Source organism: Myxocyprinus asiaticus, chromosome 1 (genome assembly GCF_019703515.2).
Source record: "Myxocyprinus asiaticus isolate MX2 ecotype Aquarium Trade chromosome 1, UBuf_Myxa_2, whole genome shotgun sequence".
Classification (NCBI taxonomy): domain Eukaryota; kingdom Metazoa; phylum Chordata; class Actinopteri; order Cypriniformes; family Catostomidae; genus Myxocyprinus; species Myxocyprinus asiaticus.
Window position 1 is genome coordinate 40,791,892 of NC_059344.1, and position 19,742 is coordinate 40,811,633.

Here is a 19,742-nt window from a genome sequence, read left to right on the forward strand (position 1 = left end):
GTTCTTGAAAAGAACTTATGCTTCCTTTCACCAAGGATGCATTAAACTGATCAAAAATACTGTCAAAATCATTAATTGCCAATATTATTACAGTTTGAAATAATTGTTTTAAGTGATATTTATTAAATTTTTTCTTTACCCGTGATGGAAAACATATACTGTGCCACCTATTCCTTACAAAAGCATTCTAAAGTGCTAATTTGATACTCAAGAAAATGTTCTTATTATTAGAACAATTGAAAATGGTTGTGCTACCATACAGGTCCTAAACTAGCAGCTTCTGCATTGCTGCAAGAGGATTCTTGGATAAACACACATTTTTAAGAATAAAAAATGTATTTAAATAGAAATAGCCATTTGTAACATTCTAAATGTCTCTAAATCATCTCTAAACTACATAATGTGCATTGTGACTGAAACACATTCCTATTTCAGGTTTATTCTCATTCACGTATGTCCAAGTATTTTGGCTATTAAGTTAACATACTGTACAAAACTAATATAATGCAATATCATAGAGGAGGAAATTTATCCTCTATGATATTGCAGCAATTATCCAGATATGGAATGAGATTATTAAGCAAACTGTTATCAACTCCTACATGCCGACTGAATAAAATAAGGCAAAAATAAACATTTCACACAGTGTTTAGTGAGAGATATGATTGATTCAAACACTAAAAGTGGTTGTTCTGTATATGTATTATTGTATTACAGTTGTAATAATAAAGTCTTAATTAACATAATGGTTATTTAACATATTGAGATATTATTATTAAATAAATTATAGCATTTGGTTACATTATGTTTTGTAATTTCTCATAACTTCTTTATATAACATCCATCCCTTGCGCACTTGGCCTCTAGCGGGTGAGCCTTTTCAGGCAGATAAACAGCAGCACAGGGCAGGGAAGTACAGTACAGCACTGTGAGCAAGAGTGTTACCCGTTAGGACAGTTTATTTTGAACAAGAGGTGCGAAAGGTTACAGAATTTAACGCAGGAGTACAATACTGAACTGTGGATTGATAGAAGCGGAGAACAATGGTGCGAGGAACCGAACGACGGAAAAAATATATAATGTTCAGTGAAAAGTCAAAAGAAGATCGCAAAGTACTGTATGCAATTGTAACTATATCAGATATTATTAATAAAACATGGGAACTCGTTGTGGCATTTTTTGCCCCCATATTTTGAATTTCTGGGATATTTTTGTCAATTTCAGTGGCATTTTTGCTCCAAGTCCCCGTTAATTTCCGACACTATTGGCATTGTATCTTTCTAAGATATATTCCCTCTCCCCACACCTCCCCTTGTCTCTCCCTCAGGTTCATGTGTGTCTGTGTCCTTAAGTTTTATGTTGTTTTAAATTCATTTATATCATTAAAGTTTATATTTATTGTTCAGCCTGTTCCCGCCTCCTCCTTGCCCACCTTTGAACTGTTACAAAATAATTTTCTCAATCATCATTTTGCATCTCAACCTTTTTCATCATTCTTCAAGTTTATCTTGGATGCCTAGTTGTTTTCTCTGAAACTCTGACACTTATGTGCAGTATTCCTCGCATTAAGCCACCAAGCCTTTTAGTTTTAGAATAAGAAATAATATACTGAATATAAAAAGATATAGATCTTTAATTAAAGTAATGCGAAATACAGTTACATGAAAAAAGTATGCCTGATAAAATCACTAGCCATTGGCACTGAATACACAGCCTGATCACATGAAATTTACGTGAACAGGATAACATTTTTGCAATTCAAAGTTTATGTGCACTATAACACGTTTGGCTGCAGGTTTCCAGTGAAATGTCCTGCTGGGGGTAAAATGGTATCGTATTCATACAAGATTTTAAGGTGATTTTTAGATGGATGTTTTTAAAACATACCTCCTTAACCTAAAACTTTTGCCTGAACCTAACCAATAGTGTTTTAAAATATAAATGAGATGTTAAAAAAGACATCCTCACCAAATCAATGCCTAAACTTAACCATTAGTGTTTTAAAATGCAGAAGCGAAATGAAAAATCACATTTTCTGAAGCAACCACCTCATTTCGTGCCACTTCTGTGACTGTTGTGTGACGTGTTGGCTTGAGTTCATGGCTGGTCTAAAACCGCGGTTCTCCGACTTACAGTCCAACTAGGGTTGCCACCCGTCCCGTAAAATACAGTATCGTATTTAAAGATAAAATTATGCTCCCCATATTGAATCAATACGGGATGCGATTTGTCCCGTATTTAAGCTGGTCAGATGGCGTCACGGTGAAATCGTTCCAGATCGGCAATTTAACATTGATATAAGTTGGAAAAGTTGCCTACGTGGCTAAGGGACCGTCTGAAAAGTCCACAAATGGTGGTAAAACTGTGGAGTTTTTTTCTATATAAATGTTCAATAAGATCAAACAATGTATGAATACAATCATAAAGACAAGTACAGGTGAAAGAAATTTTTTTATAAAATAAATAAAAATTATTAAAAAAAATACAAAAAAAAATATGAATAAATCGTCTAAAATGTATACATAAGATAAATAAGACAAATAATCGAAAAAATTAAAATAAATATATTTTTAATATATAAATGATGTATTTTTCATGGGTCATGGGTCAGGAAAGTTCTCATTTTAGCATATAAGAAAGGATATACAATTTTTATTAATAACGCATATTAACTCATGCATTTATTGCTAAAACTGTGGAGGATGTGGTTAGGGGCCGTGATTTCCCTCCCTATTTAAGTGTCCCTTATTTTAAAACTTCAAAAGTGGCAACCCTAAGTCCAACACTCATATCAGGTGAGCTATTGCGCAAGCTATTCATTCAGGAATAAGTATTAAGCATTAAAATGTATCATTTTCAAAAGATGTGTTAGAGTAAAAGTGTGTCGATATAATAAAATAGCAGAGTCTGAGTAACAGAGAGAAAAATAAATATTTATAAAGTCATTATCAGACATTAAAGCCATGATTTGAGTGAAAGTGAATAAAACACACAGTTGTGGTAGCACCTCTAGTGTTTATTTCACCTGGAAACTGCTGGGAATTGTACCTGGAGACACATATAACAAGTTTTGCAAAAATGTATATAGAGTCACGTTTTCACTATGAGACCAGGTTGGATTGCAGCATGTGTTGCACAGTTCAGTCTAAAAATCTTTAAATACTCTCTTTCTGTATACTCCCTTTTTTTAGAAACTGCTTCCTAGATTGCATTGGTTTTGTATTGGTTTAGAACATGTGACATGTGTGCATAACAGTTGCCAGTGGTTCTCTGTACAGCAGAGCCTGTTTGAGTTGATGTGGCAGTGTGAGTCAAGACTTGCATGATTCTCTCTGTCTGAGCTCACCCACGCTGCCAAATGGCCGTTTAATGAAAGGATGTTGTTATGTCCCTGTGATTTCCCATAGTACCAGGAAAAGAGAGCAGTGATGACTACCATTAATTTATGTACTGCTATATCTTAAGCTCATTCCCAAAATAAGAAGCTTGGCAGTGTTAAAGTCACAGGTGCCAGAGTTGGAGTTTTTCAGACCAAGACGTGTCAAGAACAAGCCTTTTTTATTTTTTATTTTTGGATTTTTTCATAATGTCCATTTTAAAGGAATAGTTCACCCAAAAATGAAAATACTGTCAGCTTTTCTTTAATAAACTGAAATAGATCAAATGCTTTTTTTAGCTTTTATTTCAAACACGGAGCCACTTCGGACAGTGAGACACACAGAAGTACATGAAAACATAATGGCTTTTATTGTGCTTAACTGATGATCGCTAGGTATGGCATCTGTGGAATGGATGATAAAAAAGTATGAAATACACAGGGTTAGCTCGGTGTCATCATCTTTCATATAACTCAAATCCATTTTGGCCACTGGCGGCGTTTATTTGCAGGTGCTGGAAAACAGTGGCATCTCTGTTCTGCATAGGCATTCCCACAGAGCAGGTCTAAAGGTTTTAGTAATCAGCCTCCTTATCTCCTCTCACTCTTTATGGGAATTACACCACTGACAAGCACCAAACTCCTGAGGCTTTCACCTGCCTCGGTTTAATATAAATCGTTTTTTTTTTTTTTTTAACTTCTTGTCATAAGGATTGGCAGCTAGATCTAATATATCTGCGGTCCGTCCAGAGAGGGGCGATGCGTATCGAATTCACAGCAATCCTTTGTTCACAATTACACTCCCGCCTTCTCCAAAGTCCAATCCCCAACCTTTTCAATTTCTTTAAGGTGATTGTGGCCGGGCTTGAGCTGTTGCATAGGGAGCCCCCTCACTCTATTATAAGATGTGGAATGGAGTTTAAAAAGTAAGCACTTTTTCCATTCTATTTGAAAATGGGTTTTTTTGTATATGTATCATCTCTTTCTCTCCTCATCTCCCGGCCTGACTGGGTGCTTTATCAGCTGAAATGCATGAACCTAAAATGCAACCAGTTCCTAACTTGCCAGCTGCAGGGTTTAACATTGAGAGCTATCTCACTGCATCAACAGATCCACTTCTTAAAATGTTGAGATTTAAAGGAACATTAGATATCTTTAAGCCCGCCATCCACATTCTGAAGAGAGCGACATCAGTTAATGGTTTGCCTTTTGATAGGAGATCATTTGACTAACAAACCAAAATGGGAATAGGTTCTCCGGCATCTGCCAGATCTCTTTTATCCATGTCATATCTACAAGAGTCAGCCCATTAAGTTTGATTTATCACAAGAATATATTTAGAAAAAAAAGGATTATTTGAGGTTTTCTGAATAGAATAGAATGATTACGTAATATTATACTATTCTATTCTGCTGTCACATGACTAAGGGGCCGTTCAGACAGAATGCAATCTTGCATTTAAAAAAGCTAGACAAGCTTAAATGTTGAAGTTGTTTTATCTTGACACGGTGTCTTAAAAGCATGGTGCTCCAACACATGCACTGAAAAAACAGCGAGACGTGACGCAACGATCAAAGACATCCGTCTACCGTATTTTTGCACAGCAAAACAATCAAAAAGCTGTGCTGAGTGATGAAAAAACAAATTTTCTGCCCCTATCGTTAGGTGGAAATAATGTGTAAAATTTTGTGTATTGCTTTAGTTTGCAGTTTCCTGGGTATTGCAGGTGCTACATTCTGTTGAAGCGGCAAAGCATTCTGCTATATTCTGTTTATAACATGAAAAAAGGTCTTAACACACTGGCCTCTGTTTTGATGTATAATTAATTTGCCGCAACAGTTGTAGCATTGCTTTAGTCTGAACTTTAATTAGCTTTGTGAAACATGCTGTAGAGTCTTGCCATTGGTGCTCCCATTTTGATTCGAGCACCTCCAGAATTTGTGAATTTCCTCAGTATGCAGGGGCGTCATGCACTGCTGTATATGTATACCTGGATACTGTTTAGCCTTTTAGTTTTTTTTTTGTTTTTTTTTTGTTTTTCAACAGGCAAAGTTGTGTAGTTTTGTGTATCTGTATACAAACAAAATGTTCATAATTGTTTAAATAAATAAAACAGGCTACTAATACTGAGAAAATGAACTAATGAAAAAATCAGAATATTTGTGTTGTGAATTTAAAAAAAAAAACAAAAAAAACAAAACAATAGTAATAATAATAATACTAATAATAATAGCAGCAGCACAAACACTTTTCATAAAATCGAGGGCAGTGGCCCTTGGCTTTGTATTGTTGACAGAATTTGGCCCTTGGTGAAAACTAATTGGGGAACCCTGCTCTACACTTTTGAATGTCTTCATCTGCATCTGAGTACATTTAAATTGTAAAAGCCCCAAATGAAATTGATTTAGAGCTGTTCAAAGATGCCATCCCAAATTAAAATGGCTTACCTTCCCTTACAAACAAAATATCATGCCATTTCCATGATTTTTTGGACTCGAGAATAAATGGTAATACCAAGGTTTTAATTGAAGTACCATGGAACATCATGCAAATACCATGGTAATTTTGGTAATTATTCAATATCATGGTATAATTACTATGATATTACCATCATTGTACAAGAGTACCACTTCAGTACTTTTTTTTTGTTGTTGTTGTTGTTGTTGTAAGGACACAAATAACTTTGACTGTTTTGAGTAGTTAATTCTTCTTAGTCATCTCCACATATACAGCACAAACATAAGGTTTGCAAGAGCATTTATTCCAATTTGCTCAATATTTGAGAGTTTTAATTTATTAACACTACTCAAGTTGCAGTGCAAGGATTTGTCATATGAGGTAAATATTGACTGTTTGGCTCAGCTTCAAATTGTAGTCATGAGCCTCTTGGAACCATATTACTAAAGGAGAATATTTGACTGATTGGTCCTCTTGAGTTGTTCATAGTTGATTGTCTGCTGGTTCAGTGCAGTACAGAGGGGAAAGACTTTTGTCAGATCATTCTTATGTTTTCCCCCAAGGACTCTTATTTTGAAAGTGTTTTGTAATCATTGTCAAGTCTGTTTTCCTGGTTTCCCTCCTGATTATATCCCACGTGTTCTTCTTCTTGTTAGCCCATGTGTGTATATACAGTGTTGTTCTTTGTTTCTGTGTCGGTTCTTGTTTCTATGTAGTGCGCTGTTAGCCAGTGTACTGCTGTAGAGTTTGTATTACCTTCTTTTACAAATGTTACCTTCATTGTTGTATCCTCTTCTGTTGTTTACAATTAAAGTTCTGCGTTTGGATCCTCACTCTCCCGTTCACATACCCTGACACTTTTGCTCTCTTTTATCCCAGTTGTGTGGGATATGCTGTCACATATTTTGAGTTATACATCAGTTTGTTATAAGGCATAGGCAAGGCATATTGCATATGTGCATACAGCACATTTCATACAGAATGGTAATTCAAATTGCTTTAAATAGAAATGATAAAGAAAAACAAGATACCATTTATAATCAAATAAGAGCATGAAATAAACATAAGAATAAAAAGTAATAAAATAAATTAAATTTTGATTTAAAAATGTATTCAAATGAATAAAATGAAAGAAAAAAGAATGCAGAAATAAAATGATACGGTGCAATCAGTAAAGTGCAGCACAATGCTCAGTCAGTAAATGCACAGCTAAACAGATGTGCATTAAGTTTGGACATGAATGTGGCTACTGTTGGCACAAATCAAACCTCTTCTGGAAGCTGGTTCCAGCTGCGGGTGGCATAATAGTTAAACACTGTCTCACCTTGTTTTGAGCGAACCCTTGGTATTTCTGACTGACTTGATCCTAATGATCTGAGACGTTTTGTATAGGTTTATATTCAACAAGTATATCTGCAATGCATTTAGGCCCTAGGCCATTGAGTGATTTATAAACTAGTAATTGTGATTTAAAATTGATTTCTTAATGTAACTGGAAGCCAATGTAAAGGCCTGAGGACTAGAGTGATGATCAGTTTTTTTGGTGTGGGTCAGAATCCTGGCAGCAGCAATCTGTATGAGCTGCATCTGTCTAATGGTCTTTTTGAGAGGGCCATTGAGGAGTGTATTGCAGTAATCCACGCTGCTGGCGATGAATGCATGAATAGTTTTTTTTTTAAGTCTTGAATGTAATGAAACATCTAATTCTCGCTATATTGTTTGGATGATGGTCGGCTGATTTAGTTATTGTTTTGAAATGACTACTGAAACTAAGGTCTGACTACAAAATGACACCAAGATTTTGGATAATGTTAACAGTTATGCTCTTACAGTGAAAGCCGATAGGGTAAGCAGTTGAAAGTGCAGACAGAAAGTGCATTTCTGTAGAAATCTCAAAATTATTTATTATAAGTAATCGACAATATTCCACAGATGCTATGTTTTTTTATTTTTTTTTTTTTTTTTCATGGAATGATATAGAGAACATTTTTTACTCCCTAAAATTTATCACTGAAATAACTGTCCTAAAATACCTCACCTGGCTCTGTGACAGCACTAGACTGTGTAAACAATAAACAGAAATGTGTCGGCGGGCTGCTGTTACATTCTTTGATCAGCCAGTCAGAAGACTTGAATGTGCTTTCTGCCTGTCAATCATTTTGTGCATTCTCAGAGTGTAGTAGTTGAAGAAGGTCATTCAGGTTTAATGTCATATCCAGATTATATCAGTCGTTATTTGAGGGCAACTGTTTTGCAACTGTTGTGTTTGACAACTCTGAGAAGATGCACTGCTGCTCGGTGACTGTCTCAGTGGTACAACTGCATCTTGGAGGGCAGGGTTTCAGAAAGAGGGGCGTGTCTATTTAATGGCCAAGTTTTGGGTAGTTCCAGAATGGCTAAAATCACTTATATCACCTTTAAAGAGATAGTTGAACTCAAAAACAGATGTTAAGCAGAATGTTAGCCTCAGTCACCATTCACTTTCACTTTGTTTTTTTTGTTTGTTTATTTCTTTACCATACAATGAAAGTTAATGGTAAATTGTCAGTTCCTATACCTTACATTTCCTTGTGTTTCATGAAAGAAAGTCAGATGGGTTTGAAACAGCATGAGTAAATTATCCTTTTTGAGTGAACTATTCCTTTAACTTAACCTGGCATATCCCTTTAATGTGCAAAGGCAACTATAAGAGTGCCTTTTGTAAGAGTGTAAACACTGTGCTGTCTTTGTGGCACTTTCAACATTGTTCCGTCTGAGTGGTCCGATATGTCAACTTTGGCTCAACCAATGCCCTTTGGAGAGGACTGTTTGTATATCAGAACTCTGAAAAACAGGGAGAAAGTTTTGGAAAGGTGAACACACTTCACCTTTCACAAGGTTGTATCACTTCAAATGTTTCAGTCTGTCATTCTTGGTGCTGTTTAAAGTATTTAAGTTTTACCTTTGCAATTTTTTGTACCTGATTAATCAGATTAATTAGACATCCACTACCTTCCATACATTCCATGAAGGGCAATGTAATCCTGCTCACATCCACCTGAACAAAATAGCTACCTCCTCTGCAGCCCTCATGCTGAGCAGAATTAGCAAGTATACTCCGTTGATCAGCTTTTGTAATGACTCACCACGCTGCCCCCACAAAATGGCTGTGCCAATATGTCATTTACATCAAAGCTGGTGATTTGCCCTGTTCACAAAGCACTTATCTCCCATTTCAGGGAAGTAAACACAAACTCAAGACAAGCAGCCTACATCACAAATATATTAAAATCCTCCATTCAGACTGATAGACTGGCGTTTGATGTGTAATAAGGCTTTTTCTCAACATCACTCAACGGGTGTGCCATTTACACATTAGCTGGTTTATTTGCACTAGTAGTTTTGGAGTTTGGAGGCTTTGTAAGGTTTAAATGGATGCTGGGTGTGTTCTGATGTCCTTTGCGTGTAGGAACAAATGGAACAAATGGAACCTTAACGTAAAGTTTCCGTATTTCTTTTGTGTATGTTGTGCACATATGTGGCGGATATGTCTGTTTTCCTAGACTTATACCGACAGCTAGCAGCATTAATTTTTTTAATAGATTTTATATATATAGAATTTATTTATTCCACAAGTGAGTCTCCAGTAATGGGGGGTTACTGAGTTAAAGTAATATTAAACATGATGGCCCCCACAAGGTGACCCAATCCATGTAAAATAAAACAGCTTTTTTCAGGCTGATAATATAACTAGTCTCACGTGTGTGCATGATTTTAAAAAATATGTCAAAGTAATACTCATTGCTTAAGAGTAAACTTTTTAATGAGGAAAAAAGTATTTTTTTAAGGTCTTAAGGACTTTAAGGTCTTTTTTCTCTTCATTTTTAGTGAAGTCACTCTCTCCTGAACTCGCAGACAATGGATTTTACACTCCCCTTGCCTTTGAGTCTACTCTGTTGAGACCACAAGTTTTCCAATAAGTTGTCTTTGCCTGTTTCCTGCAGGGCCCCACTGAGAATGATGTGGTAGTCCATGTGGCCCTGATAGCAGAGAGTCAAAGGTAAATACATTTCTCATGTCTTTCTTTCTCCCTCTCTCTCCTCTGGTTTAATTGATGTGTGCACGTTAATTGTTGGGCTATTCTGTAGGCTTCATCCATTAGCACTCTCATTTAAAGCTTTTCTGGTGAGGGGAGGAGGTGAAAGAGGTCATGTGGCCAGCTGGTCCCAGCCAGTCCCACTCTGCAGTTCATTTAACACTGTTGACCCAAGCACTTAACCCACCTCTCCCCTCATTCACACTGCAAGCCTTAATCAGGATTTTCTTTACTTCTTCTACTCAGCCATCAGCGACTTCCAACACTATCATTTAAAGCAGAAAGTTCCACTTAACACTTCACCTTCCCTGCAAACCTGAAATTATGTTGCTCAAAAATTATGTAATAAACAGAAAAGGGTTTCCAGTTGCCTTGTGAATGTACATTTTTGTAGTGGCAGCTACCAATTCCACCAAGTGGAACTGCAAAAATAATGAGTGTTTCCAAACATACGAAAGACATACGGAAGCCATTAAATAATTAAGGAATAAAATACAGGTCATTATTGTAAAATAAACCCCGACAGAGTGATCTTGTAGGGGTTATTCTTGCTTACTCAGTGGCTACTTACAGTACCAAAAAAAGTCAGTAGATGGACTTATGAAAATATGTGACAAGAAATATCCTGTGAAGTGCAACGAGATGCAGGTAACAAGAAAGAAATTGGTTGACAGAACAGCGGTCAAATATACTGTTGTCAGTCATTACACAAAAATAATCAAACAGATAAAGCTGCGATTGACAAATCAGAATCAGGTATTTCAAAAAGCTGTGTAATAAGTTGAAATCTCAAGAAAACAAGATACTGTAGAATAATTAATAATGCATGGGCTCACTAGGCTTTCATATGTTTGGAAACCATTATTATTACTTTCCCCATTAATAGACTGTCCTGGTGTTGCAGTAATTGCCTATTTCTCTTATGTTTTTCAGACTGCAGGTCTTCCTCAACACCTATGGCATCCAAACTCAAACCCCGCTGAAGGTGGAGCCTATTCAGATCTGGCCTCAGAAAGAACTTGTGAAGGTATAACTGGACATTCAGATGGTCAATCATTCAAACTGACAAACTAACAAGTCTTCCAGGCGAATCAATGTCTGTGACAGTTTGTCCATTAGACCATTGGATCAGTTTATCAAGCGGTCACTCAACCTGGACTGACTGACATATTACTCATGTCAGTCTGTGAACTAGTGAATCATCATTCCATGCTCTTGAAGATTTACACCATGGATTGAACCTCGCTACTACACTATTGATGGTATAATTTAGACAAAAGACCCTCAAAACAGACGTTTTCTCAGATATTTGTGATGCATTTACATGTCCTTCGTTAGTGAGCATAGCTTTGTGAGCAAGCAAGCATAGTGACTATAATCAGAGTTTAACCTCTGGCAAATATCTTTCATTTACTAACAAACCTGTTATAAATAGTTCATTATAAAATGAATATTTCCGACTCTCTAAATTCAAAATTCTGATTAGATTAGCCGTGATTGAAGCCAGAAGAATGACTGTGAACATACACCGGTGACTGCACATTCTATATTAAAGGAATATTCCAGGTTCAGTACAAGTTAAGCTCAATCGACAGCATTTGTAGCATAATGTTGATTACCACAAAAAAATTATTTTGACTTGCCCCTCCTTTTCTATAAAAAAAGGAAAAATCGAGGTGACAGTGAGGCACTTACAATGAAAGTGAATGGGGCCAGTTTTTGAAATACTCACTTTTATGCATGTTAACATGATTTTAGTGTGATAAAATCACTTACTAATCTTTTCTGTGAAAGTTATAGCCAATTTTACAACTTTATTGTCATGACGATGTAATATCAAAAACCTCACAATGACTGTAAAAATGATGTTAATTGAATATTGGTGACTTTTATAATTTTGCTATTGCTGCCTTTTATAAAAAAATAAAATAAAAAAAAGCAATAAACCACGTTACAGTGATTTTACAATGGGTAGGGAAGTCTACGAATACCCCTTACCCATGGCAAAATAACTACAGTGTAACGCACAACCTCTTGTGGCTTAGTGCTTTATTATAAACAAATCAGATTACTAGACTATTTTGAGGATCAGGAATCTATCTTCAAATCTTTTTCATGTCCATTTTCTGCAGAACACACTGGAATGTGTGTGTAAGTGTGTGTGAGTGAATGAAGAAGGTGTTTGTTCTCCTGACTGTGGGTGTGTGAGTGGGTGGTTGGATTTTGCTACTGAATGTGCAATTTACTGCAGTTCAGTTTAAAAGTTGTTTGAAATCACAAAAAAACAGAAGAGCACTTATTTCCCTCCATTCTGTTCTTTCTGAGGTGTGTTCAGTTGTGTGTGTGTTCAGGTATACTGTATATAGTTTACGAGGAAATGTTTTTAGGTTACACACTGGTAATGATGAGGGTGTTATGCTATAAATGTGGTTTATGAGAACACCTCAAGTGTCCTCATAATTGAAATGGCTTAAAAAAACATACAAAACTATGTTACTTTTTTGTTTGTTTTTTTGAAAATGTAAAATTGGCAAAAGGTTTCTGTGAGAGTTAGATTTAGGGGTAGGTTTAGGGGATAGAATATATAGTTTGTACAGCATAAAAATCATAATGTCTATGGAGAGTCCTCATAAACCATATACAAGCATGTATGTGTTAACTCCAGACAGAGTGTGCATTAGAGAGAGTGATAGTTTGCTGAGTATGCTTCTGTACTTCTCTGTAAGGATGCCTATTCACTGGCTGACCTATTAGAGACAGCTGGAGCTTTCTGCATAAGGCCGGCTACTTGTGTTTAGATCAGCTGCTGGACTACAGTCACCTTTTGTGGTAAATGGCTCGATATCACATTTCAAATCAAGGGTTTATTGGCCAATGATAACAGTTGAATTATTTCTTGCATGGTTCTTTTAAAAAGGAGGAATAGCTGTGCCCGAAGACATTTGTTTACCTCTGTCTTTTATAAATTCTTTGGACTGATATTCTTGAATAATAATTTCTGATGCTAGAAGAGATAATAGAAGGTTTCAGGGGTAGACGTGCTGTTTCTAATCCAGCCGGTAAGGCTGCAGAAAGCATTATAAGTGTGAAAGTCTTTAATGCCGAACCCTGGGTATTAAAGAGGCTTGTTTCAACATCAGCACACTGGCTTCACAGCCCTTCTTGATGTGCTACAGGCTTAATATGTGTGACATTTACAGGTTTCATGTCAGGCATGTTGAGCTCCTGATTAGAGGGAGGGCACGCTAGATTCAGTAGTGTCTTCCTGTCATTGCTATTCTGCACACAGATTTTCTAAGATACAGAGATCTGCACCGAGAAGAAGAGAGTTCTATAGCCAAGAGCTCTCTCAAAAATGTTCATTTTGACAACTGGATTTTGTCTAAATGAGCAGCTATTTTCCTCCGTTTCACTTGGATATGAGTTGGGTTCTCCTCAGCAGGGGCTTATTGTTTGCTGTTATTTCTTTTATCATGCTGTGCTGTACACTTCTGTACACGAGTAGTATTCTGAGATTGTCAAACTGCAGGAGGGCAGAGAGAAATAGAGCTCCATCTAATGTCGTAAAGGTGTCAGCACATGCTGACTATGTCATCGCTTGCACTAAAGGACCATTAGTAGTGCCTAACCCTAATTATAAAACTCCAGTGTGTAACTCCTCCCACACCGTTCATGCTTTGTACATTATGTGCTAGTACTTTTTTAAGCAATACGACTAATGTTTTTGCCTGGCAGACAATACAACTGTGAAATTGAAGGAGAGACCCAAGACATATTTAGGGACCAGAATGGCATAGAGACTAGCAACGGCCTACAGCATAGTAATGCCTAGCCTTCTTTCCTTTTTCTTTCCAAAAGGAACAAAAATAATAATATTAATAAAATCAGAAATGGTACAGAATAAAGGTCAATATACAGTAAAAACAATAGACAAAAAGTCACAGGGTCACTGGAGTGATGTCCATCTATTCAGACTATCTTTCATTTTAAGTGCACCCAAAACTCATCCCAGACGGATATACCCTCCTCTCTTACATCATTTACTCTACTGAGCAGACATTTATATGATGCAATATTTTCCATTGCACTGACCCATTCTTTCAGTTCTGGGGCTTTAGTTATAATACAGTGTCTTAAAGTAATTCTAGTGACTGTTGTATTACCCACCTTAATGACAGAATATGCATATTTTGAAGCATTTTGTGTTTGAGACCGATCCCCCAGTAGACATAACTTATGATTTAAGGACATTTTAGAACCAAAACAGCTACTTAAAACATCCATAACCTGAACCCAGAAAGGTAAGAGACTGCATTCCCATATACAGTGTAGAAAAGGTATTCCCAACATAAATGATTACTCATTAGTTTCATCCTATGAAGTCTTGATGGAGTGTGGTAGGATCTATGGAGTATCCTGCATTGTATGAACTTCCTCCTTGCAAGGGGGAACAAATACAACCTTATTAAAGGGTTACCGTATTTAGTCATGCTTTTGAAGAAAATGGCTTTCTTTAACTCAGGAGGAAGTGTAGTGAGAGGCTGTGCTCAAATAATGGGCAGAAACTATTTAGCAGAGACGGGCCACTTCTATTTAAATGAATGGGAAAAATTGGAACTCCCAACCAAGAAGCTCATAACTAGTTAACGGATGTAGAAAGGAAGTCCCGCCTTGCAGGTAAAAGAGCCAATCACCTTTTAGATACAGACATTGCCTGTTAATCATTTCGAGAACACGCATGTGCATTAGCAATACAAGCTGGGAAAATTGCGTTTTTTAGCGTAATATGAGGTTAAGAAGCACAATTTATGATTCCAGTATTATCAAATTGTATTGCTGATTTGAAATACGTTCTTTGGTCGTAATCTTGACCAACCGTTTTTGAGATTTCAGTGTCTCCCCATTCAAGTAAATAGGACCAGCACTGTCATGACTGGAAATAGCCTCCCGAGAGCGTTCCAAGATGGCCGACAGTGGACTGACTTGCTAGAAAGACTTTGAAATGGGTTAACATTCACACTGAAAGTGCAATAATAGGTGATCCCTATGTGACACAGCTTTACCCGATGATATCTTACTTAAAACTGCAGTAGTCATACTGTCAAATTTGCACCATGCCACAATATGTGCAATTAACTTCTATAATGGCCTGTTAATTACAAGTCATGACTGTTTTGTTGACCTTTTTTCTATGGAAATAACCAGGCTTTGAGAATTACAACATATACTGTACACTGATTAATTAAACCACATGATTCCTTTATTGTTATCTCTCAGGTAATCTCCTTTCACACATAATGGACCCACAGGTATTGTAGTCCTTGATGAGTGTGTGTGCGTGTGTCTCTGTTTCCAGGCATACTGCTTCCTCGCCATCAACAATAAGCTTGGTTTGAGTGGAAGGCCAGAGAGGCCTGTTGGCTGCATTGGCACTTCCAAGGTAAACAATGTTCTGTATGCTTACACAACCTCTCTTGACTGGAAATGCAAACATTTCCTCATTTGCATCAGCAAATTCATTACAGTTCATTACAGTTCTTTGTGGTTAATCCTCATTAAACTCAGAGGTTCAGAGTTACACAGTAAGTATTGCTGTCTTTAAAAACCTAGTGAGCTACCTAGCTGTCTACTGCCTACATAGGCAGCATCCGAACTGAAAGTAACCTCATAAGCGATGTATTTAGCTACAAAGTTCATCATACAAATCAGTATTCCAGGTTCAATACAAGTTAAACTCAATGGACAGCATTTGTGGCATAATATTGATTATCCCCCCAAAATATATTTTGACTTGTCTCTCCTTTTCTTAAAAAAAAAAAAAAAAAGCACAAATCTGGGTAACAGTGAGGCATTTACAATGGAAGTGAATGGGGGCCAATTTTTGAATGTTAAAATACTCACTGTTTCAAAAGTATAGCCACAAGACATAAACAATATGTGTGTTAACATGATTTTAGTGATGTCGACAAACCCTAAAACCCTAAAACCCTAAAGCCCTAAAATGAAAAAAGTATGTTTTAAACAACTTAACAGCTCAAATAATACATGAGTTATAACAGAAGAATTAATGTAAGTGCTTTTATAAAATTATAAACATCACATGTCTGCCTTTAAACCCTCCAAAAATTGGCCCCATTCATTTCCATTGTAAGTGCCTCACTGCAACCTCAATTTTTGCTTTTTTTAAAGAAAAGGAGGGACAAGTCAAAATTATTTTTTGTGGTAATCAACATTATGCCACAAATGCTGTCAGTTGAGCTTAACTTGTATTGAACCTGGAATATTCCTTTAACACTCAATTAATAGGATTTAGCATTATCATGTTGCTAAGTTAACTCGGATTGGATAATTTGATAAAGTATTTTTATCACTGTTTTCTTGCTATTGAATACATTCATTTTAGAATTGGCATTTCTCTGAATTTGTCTAACATGTTGGATGTATTTTTTCACTGAATGCTATCTAAGTTAGCGTGATCGTCATAAGAAGTATGCCTTAAAATGTTGCCTTGTTGGCAGCTCACTTTTTAGGTTTTCCAGAGTAATAAACTTCTGTATTTGATGGAAAACTATATGTTGTATGAGAACCGGGGGCAACTTGTAGTACTTCATAAGGTCATACTGTATGCTTCTAACCAAAATGTTACTGTAAGGGGATTTAGTGGAAAGGAGGAGGCGAGAACCGGCTTGACAACTTAAATAATAATTTATTAAACAAAAACCCAACCAAAAACACACAACTAAAAACACAGCACAGCTGTCTGTAATTCTCTCTCTCTCGAACTGTCGTCCCCGGCCGCCTTTATCCCTCGCGCGCCCCGTCAGGCTGATTGGGGACCGGGTGTGTCTCATTCCAGCCCGGCCCCGCCCTCCTCGGCTCTACAGTTACCATTACCACCCCCCACCCCAAATGTGTTTATGTGTGTGTCTGTGTGTTTGTTGTGGGTGGATGGCATGTTTTGTGAGTTAAAATATACATCTAGAGCTTACAATCATCAATATTGTTGCATGTATGGTCTTTTCTCTCCCCTTTAAGATTTATCGGATCCTTGGGAAGACAGTAGTCTGCCATCCAGTCGTCTTTGATCTCAGTGACTTCTACTTGTCCCAGGATGTCATGCTTTTGATTGATGATATCAAGGTGAGTTGGGTGATTTCTTTGTTTTCAAAATTAAGAAAGAAAAAATATTAGGTCAGAAAATTGATTTTAGACAGAATTTCAATACAAAGCATTACCAAACTTTCTGTAGCCGCCTGTACTGTGTGTGTGTATTCATACTGTTACTCACATTGTACAATATTTGTGACTTTGTTTACATTTGTGTTTTACAGAATGCCTTGCAGTTTATTAAGCAGTGCTGGAAGATGCCAGGTCGGCCTCTCTTCCTGGCCCTTATCAGAGAGGACAACATTAAGTAAGAGTTCATGTTTATTATCAGCCAGAACTTGATTGTTGTTTACTAGAATTCTAGTAATGTCATCTCTTGTTTGCTAGGGGGAGCCACTTCAACCCAATTCTGGACATGCTGCCATCTTTCAAGAAGGGAAACATTGGAGGAGTTAAAGTCCATGTCGATAGACTTCAGGTGTGCTGCTATTTATGAGAATTAGATGATTTTATATGGAATGCATCCTTTTTTCACTTAATACAATTAAATGTATTATTGCATGATAATTATGTGTGTATGCTTATGTATTCCCTTTGGTCCGTTCATGAATCGTTCTTTGCAAATTCTATAGACACTGATATCAGGCGCTGTGGTAGAGAAGCTGGATTTCCTATGTGTCAATGAAGCTGAGTAAGAGTTTTCTTTCTAATCAATGCTATATTTTTTTTCTACACATTTCATGCTTAATGTGATTCACTTGAGTGAGGCAATAAAAAAAAAAATACTCCATAGTTTCTAATACATGACTAACAATGTTTATTTTTTCATTTTATTTTGTCATTTAAAATGCTTTTTCATTGGACTGTGTATAGGATCCCAGAGTTTAAGAGCTTTGAGGAGCTGGAGATGCCCAAGCACTCAAAGGTGAAGCGTCAGACCAGCACACCAAATGCCTCTGACCAGGAACAGCAGCCTGAGATCGACATTGATGAATGGTTCCATAAATCCACATATGAGATTCTACAGAAATTAAATGTGAGCTTAACAAACCTGCAAGTTTACATTTACATATACTCATTTGGCTAACATGTTTATCCAAATTAACTTTCAATGCATTTGAGGTATACATTTTGTCAGTTTGTGTGTTCAAACCAAATACCTTGTCATTGTTAGCGCCTTATATGACATATACTCTATATAATTCTATGATGTGGTTTTTTTTTTATTTATTTTTTATCAGGACTGTGACTGTCTGGCCAGTAAAGCCCAGCTGGCCATTGTTATCTTGAAAAGAAAAGGCCCTGACTTATTCAGCAGAAACGGTATGCATGAATGAAACCGGAATGAAGAGTGACATTGTAAAGCATATTTATCTGACATTTTTTGTATAAGAATTTGTTAAATTACACAGTAATATGATTGAAAACTGTGCAGACTGTGAATCACAATTGAGGCAAATGATTATCACTGTCACATAAAAAGAGAAAAGCATCATTTGATGATCTGATAACATTAGTGTAAGTGAACAGAACTGCTAATGATGTCTTATAACACCCTCACTATGGTGCTGTGAGCACTTTATTTACTGTCGCATTTATTAAGACCTGAAATAATACATACAGTGCATCCGGGAAGTATTCACAGCGCTTCACTTTTCCACATTTTGTTATGTTACAGCCTTATTCCAAAATGGATTCAAGTCATTATTTTCCTCAAAATTCTACAAACAATAACCCATAATGACAACGTGAAAGAAGTTTGTTTGAAATCTTTGCAAATTTATAAAAAAATAAAATAAAAAAAATCACATGTACATAAGTATTCACAGCCTTTGCTCAATACTTTGTTGAAGCACCTTTGGCACCAATTACAGCCTCAAGTCTTTTTGAGTATGATGCTACAAGTTTGGCACACCTATTTTTGGGCAGTTTCTCCCATTCTTCTTTGCAGGACCTCTCAACCTCCATCAGGTTGGATGGGGAGCGTTGGTGCACAGCCATTTTCAGATCTCTCCAGAGATATTCAATCGGGTTCAAGTCTGGGCTCTGGCTGGGCCACTCAAGGACATTCACAGAGTTGTCCCGGAGCCACTCCTTTGTTATCTTGGCTGTGTGCTTAGGGTCGTTGTCCTGTTGGAAGATGAACCTTCGCCCCAGTCTGAGGTCCAGAGCGCTCTGGAGCAGGTTTTCATCAAGGATGTCTCTGTACATTGCTGCATTCATCTTTCCATCGATCCTGACAAGTTTCCCATTTCCTGCCGCTGAAAAACATCCCCACAGCATGATGCTGCCACCACCATGCTTCACTGTAGGGATGGTATTGGCCAGGTGATGAGCGGTGCCCGGTTTCCTCCAGACATGACGCTTGCCATTCAGGCCAGAGAGTTCAATCTTTGTTTCTCATGGTCTGAGAGTCCCTCAGGTGCCTTTTGGCAAACTCCAGGCGGGCTGTCATGTGCCTTTTACTGAGGAGTGGCTTCCGTCTGGCCACTCTATCATACAGGCCTGATTGGTGGAGTGCTGCAGAGATGGTTGTTCTTCTGGAAGGTTCTCCTCTATCCACAGAGAAATGCTGGAGCTCTGTCAGAGTGACCATCGGGTTCTTGGTCACCTCCCTGACTAAGGCCCTTCTCCCCTGATCGCTCAGTTTGGCCAGGTGGCCAGCTCTAGGAAGAGTCCTGGTGGTTCCAAACTTCTTCCATTTACGGATGATGGAGGCCACTGTGC

At 37.1% G+C, this 19,742-nt stretch overlaps 1 pseudogene; it reads left to right on the forward strand.

Annotated features, from left to right (window-relative positions):
• LOC127439955 (phosphorylase b kinase regulatory subunit beta-like) overlaps positions 1-19,742 on the forward strand; it is a 113,359-nt pseudogene that overhangs the window by 76,727 nt on the left and 16,890 nt on the right.